At 46.5% G+C, this 12,129-nt stretch overlaps 1 protein-coding gene across 1 annotated transcript in view; it reads left to right on the top strand.

The window, feature by feature from the left end:
- Positions 1-12,129, top strand: part of HPSE2 (heparanase 2 (inactive)) — a 479,085-nt gene that overhangs the window by 259,933 nt on the left and 207,023 nt on the right. The window lies entirely within an intron of this gene.

The raw sequence follows: 12,129 nt of genomic DNA, 5'->3' as shown, positions 1-12,129 counted from the left end.
AGCAGGAATTCTTCGCGCCCAAGATGGCGGCTTCACAAATTTTCCGGCCGGACACCTCCGGCGGTAACAAGGCGCACCTCTACCAGACGGCAGAGTGGTAAGATCCTGTTCGTGACGCCAAGTTGTCGTGGGCGGAGGAGGGGACGCTGCGCTCTCCCACTGCTCGGGTCCGGCTGCTGCTGCCGCTGCTCGGTGGTGGCTCGAGCGGTGGGCCGGATCCCGGGGACTCGAGCGGCGCTCCTTGCCCGTGAGTGAAAAGGGGTAGGGATTGGTTGGATGGTGGATTTGAGTATTGTCCGTGACACCACCCACGGTTGTGGTGATATTGGTGACATCACCGCTGCTCTGGACAGGGATCCCGGGAGCGGTGACAGGGAGCAGCTTTGTTGTTAGTTCTCCCCTCCGTGGGTAGGGGGTTGGTTGTCCCGGGGCCCGGTGATGGGGGAAGGGATGGATGGCAGGCGGGTTACGGGGCCTGGTGAGATGCAGGGTCGCAGGGGCAGCGCTGTGCCGCACGGCTCGGTGGTACTCACTCAGCCAATGATGAGGACACAGTTCTCAGTAAAACACACGGCTGGATGGACGGGTCCCACAGGCGGCTGCGGTAGTTTTTCCCTTGACCCTGGTTGGTAGTGTAAGTCCTTTCTCTCGCCTCCGTGCACGCTCCTCCTGCGCTCCGGTTTCCAGCTGGCTCCCCGGTTCGGTACCGGTGGGCCACCGCCCAGCCCCGGCTACCTACGGTTCCACCAACTGTCTTCCCGGCTCCCACAGACGGCCACTACTGTCTGCCTCACTCTCTACCCAAGGGTCCTAGGCTCCAACCTTGGCCCCTGTCTGCTTCTGTCTCCCTGCAGACCGCCGCTCTCTTCCTTTGCCTGGACTTGTCTCGACCTGCTTCCTGCCTCAGGCCAGCCAAACTCCTCGGTGGGTGTCTCCATCTCCTGACTCCGCCCACCTGGTGTGTCTGTCTGAGCCCGAGGAAGAAACCAGGTCTCACTGGGGATGTCTGCTGTGAACTGCTGGGGGTGTGTAGGTGTTGTTCTCTGTGGCCCCTGGCTTGTCCAGGGCGCCACATGTATGTCCACATTATCGTGTTGTGGTCCTACATTGCATCATCACGTTGTGGCCTTACGTTACATCGTGCATTTTATTATCATGTCATATGTTCTAATAAGAATGATGAAAATGTAACAAGATTTCTGCTGTAAAAAAATCTCAAATTTGGCGGTCATCTGTTTTTCGTAAGAAATGTGTTACTTTTAAAAAAAAAATCGGCACTTTACTGAGAGTTGGGTGGAGCCTATATATAAATGGGTGGAGCTTCTCACAAGGCAATAAATTTACTATTATTTCCACCAGACAGTGTCATATTATTGCCCATGGCTGGTGTAGATTTAACTTTCTGGTGCACGGAAAACTAAAAGATGCAACAAATGTATTAAGAGGTTTCTGCTTCTTGGTAATTTGTCACTCTTGTTTAAGGCCAGTGTATGAAATACCTGTCATAGTAAATCCTTCTCTTAACGTGAAAACGATGCGGTGGGACATGTCATTAGACATGTGAAGACCATGCATCTCGCCAGATGAAAATACCGTGCATGACAAAAACAGATTTGAGCGCCGGGGAACAACCTTATTTTTTTAGAGACTTGTCTGCACTCTACATGTTACTTCCCTGGATTGAATTTTAGGAGTATCACTTTCATAAAATCTATAGCCATTCTGCTTTTAGCTTTTTTTTTTTTATAGAACTTTGAGAAACAAATGTGAAGTCAATCTGCAAAAGTTTGACTTGATCGGGGGGTTTAATATTGTTGGGGCAAAGCAAGAGTCAGTGTCACCTCTACATTATCTTAGGCCCCCTTCACATGTCCGTTTAAAACAATGTGAGTTTTAAACGGTCCATCCGTGTGTACGTGTGTGTCATCCATGTTGTTCCAGTATGGTTAAAGGAAGAATGAAATGACAAAGATTTTCCTATATTTTGCGATATTAAAAATGTACAGCACACGGAAATTACACTGATATCGTCCGTGTGCTTTTATCCATACTGCCATAAAAAAACGGACATGTCTCCATGTGGTTCACACGGAAACACAATCCAAAAATTTTTATTTAGATTTTAATGAGTGTCCATGTCATTGTGTTTCTGGTACATTACGGACACCACACGTATCAGAAACATGGACGTGTGAATGGGGCCATAAAGTTGTACGTCATAGGTATACAGCAAATCGCTCCGATGCAAATTCTTCGCAAGAATCAAAATTTTCTGCAATTCGATTTACTGAAATCCAGCAAAAGAGGTTAATTTGCTAGATTCAAATTCTTCTTTGGTCTTGTCGCCAATTCACTACTTACTGGGTTATCTTCAGCATCTTGCAGACATCTTTAACTGAAGATGTTGGGTCTGGAAGACGCTGAAGATGTTAAGAGAAGGAAGTTTCTGAATATGTGGACAGCGGGAGGACACTGGAGATGTCAGGAGCAGGAAGACAGTGAAAATGTCCTCAGCGGGAGGATGATGAAGATGTTGAGAGTAGGAGGACGCTGAAAATCTTGGGAACAGAAGTGCGCTGAAGATGTCAGGAGCAGGAGGACATTGAAGATGTCGGGAGCAGGAGAATCTTGAAGGTGTCAAGAGCAGGAGAACACTTAAGACGTCCAGAGCAGGAGGATGCTGAAGATGTCGGGAGCAGTAGGATGATGAAGATGTCAGGAGCAAGAAGACACTGAAGATGTCGAGAGCCAGAGAACGCTGAAAATGTTGAGAATAGGAGGACGCTGAAAATATTGAGAGCAGGAGGATGCTGAAGATGTTTGGAACAGGAGGACGCTGAAGATGTCAGGAGCAGGAGAACGTTAAAGATGTCAAGAGCAGGAGGATACTGAAAATGTTGAGAATAGGAGGACGCTGAAAATATTGAGAGCAGGAGGATGCTGAAGACGGCTAGAGTAAGAGGATGCTGAAGATGTCGGGAGAAGGAGAACACTGAAGATGTCAGGAGAAGGAGAACACTGAAGATGTCGGGAGAAGGAGAACACTGAAGATGTCGGGAGAAGGAGAACACTGAAGATGTCGGTGTCGGGTAGCAGGAGGACGCTGAAGATGTCAGGAGCAGGAGGACGCTGAAGATGTCAAGAGCAGGAGGACGCTGAAGATGTCTGGACAAGGAGAACAGTGAAGATGTTGGGAGCAGGAGGATGCTGAAGAAGTCGGGAGCAGGAGGATGCTGAAGATGTCGGGAGAAGGAGTACGCTGAGGATATCGAGAGCAGGAGGATACTGAAAATATCAAGAGCAGGAGGATGATGAAGATGTTGATAGCAGGAGGATGCTGAAGATGTCTGCAGAAGTAAGACGCTGAAGATGTCGAGAGCAGCAGAACATTGAAGATGTCTGGAGCAGGTGAATGCTAAAAATGTCAGGAGCAAGAGGATGCTGCATAAACTGCTGAATTTGAATTTCAGCAAATTCGTTCATCATTAATGTACATTTAAGGCGTTATTTTCCAAATAATATCATTTATCCACAGGATAGGTTATAACTTTATGATTAGTCAAGGTGCAACTGTTGGAACCTTCACCAATACTATGTGTTAATGCACTGATAGTGCTCACATGTGCCCATAGACAGTGACTGGAATGGTGGTCATGCATACTCACTACTCATTCACAAGGGGAACACAGGGCCCCGACTTCATGATCACTGGGATTTCACCCAGCATTTGTATGGGATAACGCCTTTACCAGTGTTTATCAAAACTAGTGCAAGCGTAAAGTGGACCAGACTGCTGTTTTCAGGATCCCTTCTGAAAATGATAGAGGAGGTCCGACATTTTAAAATATCTTATTAGGGAAGTAGGGATCTCTGTCACTAAACTGGATATGATATTCTGTCTCTTCCTGGTAGCAATGAATCCAACCGCTCTAATTATCAGTCCCTTAGATAACTGTATGGTTTTACTCACTCTACCGGCTTCCACAGATAGTTCAACTCAGCCCAACGATGACTTGTAGAAAGACAAGGAGAAACGCTGTAGTTTTCTTCTAGAATCTTGTATTAAGTACAAAGTAAAGGCAGGTGAAAAGGAATAATCTGTACAGGGTTGCAGACATGTCTCTTCAGTAATGGTTCCTCTAGACTAATCTGAAGGAGAAGGGAGGAGCTTTCTATACAGAAACCAACTAAGGGAGGTACATAGGGACAAACTTCATACAGTCTAATCTACCTAGTAACAATAAGGAATTTCCTGATAGGAGGAAAAAATATGCAATGCAAGAATTATATACAACAGGTTGTTCCCATTCATGGAACACAACACTCCCCGTCTGAAATCATATGATTTCACAAGTCCTTCTACGACGTAAGGAGTCGATCCTGTCCCTCGATGTCACGAAACCTGTAACGAGAAAAGAGACAAACACAAAAAACGCAACAGTAATGCACTGAATTCAAGTCCATGCTTGCTTGATGACGCATTGTCCTTGCATAAAAATGTAAAAGTAGAAAAATGTAAAAAATGAATCCAAGTTCAACAAACCCATCTTCAGATTGGGGAAGCCGCAAACATGCCAACTCTTCCTCCAACCCAATAACCCAACGGTAAATTTTTAATCCAAAGGAAAAATTCAAGGTTCATTGGACACGGACAGTTGTGTCTCCGTACAGCAGGGGCAAGGAAAGGTACGCTCCCCGCCGTGGCAGTGCCCAACGACAAAGTTAGTTCATGTAACGTCCTCCTTTGGTAAAAGTAGCACGAGTTCGGTGACTGGACGAATCACACACATGTGCCAGCCGTGGCACGTTGAAGACTTATAGTTGGTGAAACAGTGAGCAATGTGAATAAGACAAGCTACGATTCGTACCTCAGATGGCCAACTTGAGAAGCGCTCGAAGCGATGAGGTCTCAACTTCTGTTCTGATGTCACTGAAGTGTAGCGAGCGGAGACGACCGGTCTAATTTCCTTGTCGGATTCTGGTTCCACCAGCTCATACATGTTGTCGGCGTATTTATCGCAGGTCTCCTCGTATAAGATACTTGGAGGTGTCAGCCACATGTTGTCACCGAGTTTGGATGCAGCAGTGAGTCTCGTTCCTCGGTCGGCTGGGTTTTGTTCGGTGGGAATGTGGTGCCACTGTTCAGCATGATCTCTGTCGAGGATATTTTGCGTAATCTCGACAAAGCATTTCTCCATCTCTGGTTGTCTTTCCAAAGTGCGTGTTAGAGAGGAGGACCTTGCGGTTGCTTACTGGGAGTTGTTTGGCAACCTTGGCCTTGGAGACCGAAAGGGCAATGGGGCTACCCAACTGTTAGAGTCATTTTGAGAGAACTCTTTATCCATAATCTTTATGAGTTCTTTGTCTTCTCTCATCGGAGCCAATTTGTTGTCTTCGTTTGTAAACTCGAACGCTGTTGACCCGAAGTCGTCATCCCAGAGATGATATGCGTCCGCGCAGTCGGGAGGCTGCTGTCGCCACCTGCTGTCACTCAGCCTCTCTTTCACCCCGTAGTGATGCGGACATGGTTGAAAGTGAGTGCCGCGACCGTTTGGGAGGACGTGCGTCTTGTAGGAGGAGATCGCGTCGGGACTCTTCATTTTGCCTACACAGATGTTTCCTATGATCACCCAGCCTAAGTCGTAGCGCTGAGCGAATGGCGCATCGTGTGGCCCGTTGATGTGTTGGCGTACTTTGTGTAGCTGGAGGATGTCCCTTCCAATCAGAATCAGGATTTTTGCACTATGATCAAGAGGTGGGATCTTGCTGGCGATAGTTCTCAGGTGAGGGTGGTGAAGAGCTGCTTCTGGTGTTGGAATCTCTTCCCGGTTAGCCGGTATCTGGTTGCACTCGACGAGTGTCGGTAGAGGAATCTCTACGGTATTTTCAAGAGATGTTACCACGAGACCACTGGCTCTTCTTCCGCAAGCTTCTGAGATGCCGCTGCAAGTACCTAGTGTATAAGGGTAGGCATTTCCTTTTAAGCCGAACAAGTCGAAGAGTTCAGACCTGGCAAGTGACCTGTTACTCTGGTCGTCCAGGATGCTGTACACCTTCACGGCTCGTTCTGGGTGACCTTTGGGATATACCCTTACTAGGCATATTTTCGCACAAGACTTGTCCCAGAGATCTTCTCCGCAGACTGCGGTGCACGAGGATACTGTGAGGTGGTTTGCAGCTTGGCCTATACTCTCCCCGCCATGACTTGTGGTAGGAGAAGGTGTAGGTGCAGGATCAGGCTGAGATGGGTGCAGCGCTTGTACGTGATCTGTGCTGTCACACTCCATGCACTTAATTGTAACCTTACAGTCCTTGGCAAGGTGTTCTGTAGAGGAACAACACCTGAAACATACCCCAAACCTTTTCAAGAGTTCCTTTCGTTCTTGAAGGGGTTTCTTCCTGAAGCCAATGCACTTCTTCAGGGGGTGTGGCAGTTTGTGAATAGGACATTGGCGGTTCGGATTTTCCGCTTTCCCGCCTTCAGTGCCATTGTCTGGTGCTGACGGTGTAGGTGGTAGAACGTCGGTCTTCTTGACTGATACTGGGCCCCTACGTTTTCTGTCATTTTGATGAGGGCTCTCATACCTAGGAGCTGGTGAAGTGGAGTCGGTGGGTTCTCCACAGGTGAAGCTGGGGTCTGCCTTACGTTCCGCGATGCCGTTGATGAACTCGCAGAAGTAGGAGAATGGAGGGAAGCAGACTTGGTGTTCTTTTTTATAGTTTGTTCCTACCATAGTCCACCTTTCCTGCACGTTGTAAGGTAACTTGGCGACTATGGGTTTCACCCCACGAGCGGTGTCCAGGTAGCTGAGGCCAGGTAGGTGTGTGTCTGTTTTGGCCAGCTGGAGCTCAGACAGCAGGTCGCTGAGTTCCTGGTACTTTGAAGCATCCTTGCCAGATATTTTGGGAAGGTCGTATAGTTGTTTCAGCAATGCATCTTCAATTGCTTCAGGACTGCCGAAGCCTTTCTCTAGCCTGTCCCATGCGGTTGCGAGACCAGTTGTTGGGTCGCTGATGTAGACGGATCTGAGTCTCTTGATTCTCTCAGTAGACCGTGGCCCTAGCCACCTGATTAGCAAGTCCAGCTCTTCAGCAGCTGTAATGCCGAGGTCACGCGTTGCGGTTTTGAAGGCACACTTCCACCCTCTGTAGTTTTCGGGCTGGTCGACAAACTTTGTGAGACCGGTGTTGGTGAGTTCTCGGCGGATCATGTACCTCGCAAAGTCGGACATGTCTAATCTTTCCGACGTTGGGGGCACATTTGCTGACTGCGTGGTGCTGGTTGCGTGATTCGTAGCTTCTTGGTTCGGGAACATGGGAAAGTATGGAGTGGCGTAAGCGTTTAGACCAGTGATCGGTTTGGTGTGTACAATCTCTGTTGTATACGGGGCTGGAACTACATAGTTGTTGGGAGTGTAGCGCCTTGCCGGCATGTTAGGTTGCATGTAGACATGGGCATACGGAGGTTGCTGATGCGCAGGGTGTGGCTGTGCATTGGAATATGAAGCTGGTTCAGGCTTGAAAGTCTGAGGTGCATTGGACTGACCTGGAAGGCTGGAAGCTGTAGGTGGATCAGTGTCTTGAGGCTCTGGAGAAGTGTTAGCACTGATGGGAATGTTGGTGGTAGTTGGCAGTTCGTCGACTTGGCTCAGCACGTAATCTCTTGTACGCTTAAGTGAGTCTTCTGTGTCGAGATCACACAAACTGGCGCTGCCTTCTTGGCTCCCACCCAGAGCTTGCTCAAAGACTTTTAGCCTTGCCATGGCCGCCACGTGTTCACATTCCTTCTGTAGGGCTTCAATTTCTGCTTCCGTGCGTGCAGATTCTGCTTTCATCTCTGCTTCTTTGTGTGCAGATTCTGCTTTCACCTCTGCTTCTCTCTGGGCGAAGATGGCGTGTACTTTTGTTGTTTCTGCTTCGGTGCGCGCCTTTATGAGCTGGTCGCTGAGGGTTGAGTACCTTGATGAGCCTGATTTGAGTGAGTGCCTTGAGCTCTTAATGGACCTGGATTTGTAAGATGCCGCTCCTGACATTTGCACCATTTTTGCTTCAGTCTCGCTCACAATGTCGCGCACGGTGCGGTCTCGTTCAGCATTAAGCTGTTGAAAGTCCTGTAGTTCTTTTTGAGACTCAGACGTATTTGCTCTCAGCAGGGTAGAGGAATATTTTTTACAAATCTCTTTGTAGGACTGGTATGCTGAGTACAGTTGTTCAAGGGCTCCCTCTGGTGGTAGCTCATGAGCACCAGGCGCAGATAAAACAGTCACTTGTTTTTGCACTCTTTGCCACAATAATGCTGTGTGGGTAAACCGTTCACTTCTGGCTGTTTCTAGGTTCTCTTTAACCTTCCACGTTGGTTTGATCAACCGTTTAGATCTTTCACTGTAATGTAAGTGTGAGTCCCTGTCTTCCTCTTGTTGCTTTAAAGAAGGGAGTGAGAGAGCTCTCTTTGCCTCCATCAGGAAGGGTGAATGCTGCTCTGCACTGGTTGTCATGGAAACCAATACAATGTTGCAATCTCTGCAGCCAGCAGTCTGTGTTTGCAGGATGTATTTGCAAAGTCTCTGGCTGCAATTTACAATTAGCTTATGGGGGATTCTTGGTTTATAGCTGCACACAGTTCTGATAACAGGTTAATACTTTACAGGGCACTTTGTCTGAAGCTGCTATAAAGTTTTATGCTGTGGCTTGTTATCAGCCCCTTGGGGTAATCCTTTCTCTGGATTGTGTGCAGTATAGCACTCCTGGAAACAGGTTCTTTACTGATATATGTATACTAATCCCGGTCACAGCTAATCCTTTTCACTATTCTGTCTCTTCCTGGTAGCAATGAATCCAACCGCTCTAATTATCAGTCCCTTAGATAACTGTATGATTTACTCACTCTACCGGCTTCCACAGATAGTTCAACTCAGCCCAACGATGACTTGTAGGAAGACAAGGAGAAACGCTGTAGTTTTCTTCTAGAATCTTGTATTAAGTACAAAGTATAGGCAGGTGAAAAGGAATAATCTGTACAGGGTTGCAGACATGTCTCTTCAGTAATGGTTCCTCTAGACTAATCTGAAGGAGAAGGGAGGAGCTTTCTATACAGAAGCCAACTAAGGGAGGTACATAGGGACAAACTTCATACAGTCTAATCTACCTAGTAACAATAAGGAATTTCCTGATAGGAGGAAAAAATATGCAATGCAAGAATTATATACAACAGGTTGTTCCCATTCATGGGACACAACATATGAGGAAAGAGACAGACAGACAGACAGAGACAGACAGATGAGGGAGCTATCTTTCTGGTGGCCCCAACATGTCCCTGCATAAAGTGTGCAGATATTAATATTTCATTTTCTCTGTGGTGGCGCAGCAGTAGAGTTGAATACTTGCTGCTAGTGTTTCTGTGATCAGATCCGCAGAAATCAGGCGACTACCACATTGTCCGGCAATGTGACCAAAGTTTAGGGTATAGTCTAGTAAATTAAAGCAATCTACCTATATTTCTGAATTCAAAATGTTTGCATTCCATTTGCTACTTTATAGCAAAATCTAACAACATTTTCTTCTCATCAATTCGCATTTGCTGGGTAGAGGTGTACTTAAAGCCAGAAATAACACGCAAATGCAAAGAATGACCATGGTCAACTGCAGGCTGATGAGCGGAGCAGTGCCAAAATGTTAGTATTTCCAGACATTTCACCTCTAGATGTGCAGTTACCATGAGGTTTTTGAGTGTCTTTCCTGCTACACCTGCAGGATAGTAAAACCATTCTAAAATGAACTCAAAGGAGACCACAGGGCCCATTAGATTAACAGGTTTAGGCTTTGGCAGGTAGCCTAGCGCGAGCGAATAACAGAATGTCCTCTGTAATGTGAAAATAGAGCTGGAAATTGAAAAATACACGTTAGGAGCATTTCCACCTTAGTAAGTGGTGGTATGTGTCTACGATCATTTAATGATCACAGGGGGTCCTACCTCTGGGGCCCTTACAAATCCCTAGAATGACTGAATGCAGTGTTGCTTTAGATTTGTGTCTTCGTCATAGTTTCTTCTGCCCAGCTGCGCAAACGGAACTGTAGTTGGGCCTATTCTCAAAATAACAAGTTATCCCCTATCAAAGAGATAGTAACTTGCTTATCTCTGGATGTCTGATTATGGGAAACCTCAGTGTTCCCAAGTTCACTTCTGGAACCCCAAGAACAGACCTCTGCAGCTCCGTTCTGAATGGAGCATGCTCTGCCTCTGCTCAATTCATTGCAAGCGATGCAGCCGGAGAAAGCCAAGAGATGTTATCAGGGTTCAATAGACCCATTCTCGAGGGTCACTGGCGGTCCCATTAGTCAGATCCCTCAGGATTGAGTAAATTTATTCCCTATTCCTCATGGATGAGAGAGCACTACCATGCTCAGGTGCTCTGTATTTGTAACTAGTGATGAGCGAGCACTACCATGCTTGGGTGATCGGTAGTCATGACTAGAGATGATCAGGCACTACCATGCTCAGGTGCTCAGTACTCGTAACTAGTGATGAGCGAACACTACCATGCTCGGGTGCTCAGTACTTGTAACTAGTGAGGAGCGAGCACTAACATGCTCGGGTGCTCAGTACCCGTAAATAGTGATGAGCGAACACTACCATGATCGGGTGCTCAGTACTTGTAACTAGTGATGAACGGGACCTACCATGCTCGGGTGCTCAGTAATCATAACTAGTGATAAGCGAGCACTACTACCATGCTCAGGTGCTCGGTACTCGTAAATATTGATGAGTGAGCACTACCATGCTTGGGTGCTCAGTATTTGTAACTAGTGATGAGCGGGCACTACCATGCTCAGGTGCTCTGTACTCATAACTAGTGATGAGTGAGCCCCACCATGCTCGGGTACTTGGTACTGATAACTAATGATGAGCAGGCACTACCATTCTCGGGTGCTCAGTACTCGTAACTAGTTACGAGCGGGCACTACCATGCTCAGGTGCTCTGTTCTTGCAACCAGTGATAAGCGAGCACTAGCATGCTTGGGTGCTCGATACTCGTAACTAGTGATGAGCGAGCACTACCATGCTCGGGTGCTCGGTACTCCTAATGAGCATTTTGCCACTTCAGAGATGTAGCAGAGCTGAATTGCCGTGGGACCGCGTGTGGATTATGTCGGACCTGCAGGGGTGTTTTTGGGGTTAATAAAGTGGTGAAAGAGGGAGTTGTTTTGTATTTTATTTCAAATAAACGATTCTTTTGGTGTTTGTGTTTATTTACTTTCACTTACAGATTAGTAATAGGAGTGTTTTATAGACCCGCCCATTACTAATCTAGGGCTTAGTGACAGCTGTGAGCTGTTATTAACCCTTTATTACCCCGATTGCCACCGCACCAGGGCAATGTGGAAGAGCCGGGTAAAGTTCCGGGATTGTTGCATCTAATGGATGCAACAATCCTTGGCAGCTGCAGGCTGCTATTTTTAGGCTGGGGGCAGCCAAATAAGCATGGGTCTTCTCAGACTGAGAATACCAGCTCAAAGATGTCGGGCTTTGTCTTGGCTGGGTATCAAAATTGGGGGGGGACGCACGTTCGTTTTTTTAAATTATTTATTTAAATACAGTGGAACCTTGGATTAATAGTAACTTGGTTTGAGAGCATTTTGCAGACAAGTAAAGCTTTTTACAAATTTGTAACTTGGTTTAAGAGTAATGCTTTGCAAGAAGAGCAAATACTCACCGTGCACAGTTCCGGTTCTGTCCTTTCACCACGCTCTGACCTGCTCTGGAAGTAACTTTCTGTACATATGTACTGTATATTGTATAAAGTATACCTTTGTGCAGTACAATTTATACTATATTGCATGTTAATCAATTTGCATTTGTGGATACAGTACTGTACTTTCTTTCTGCTGACTAGTACAGCACATTGCTTATACTATACCTCCCGCACACCAAAAATTTTATTGTAAGCTAAAGTGCAGTTTAATTTGCTTTATATGTGTTTTACTGCACTGTACAGTATTTTGTATTAGTGCACGGTAATCATTTTATATGAATACAGTACATTATTTTGTATTACTGTAATCATTTTGTCTAAATACAGTAAATATTTTGGGTTGTGGAACGAATTGTCTGAGTTTCAATTATTTCCTATG

This window comes from Anomaloglossus baeobatrachus, chromosome 5, assembly GCF_048569485.1.
Source record: "Anomaloglossus baeobatrachus isolate aAnoBae1 chromosome 5, aAnoBae1.hap1, whole genome shotgun sequence".
NCBI lineage: Eukaryota > Metazoa > Chordata > Amphibia > Anura > Aromobatidae > Anomaloglossus > Anomaloglossus baeobatrachus.
The sequence above is the reverse complement of the archived record's forward strand: the minus strand, read 5'-3'. Positions and strand labels throughout refer to the sequence as shown.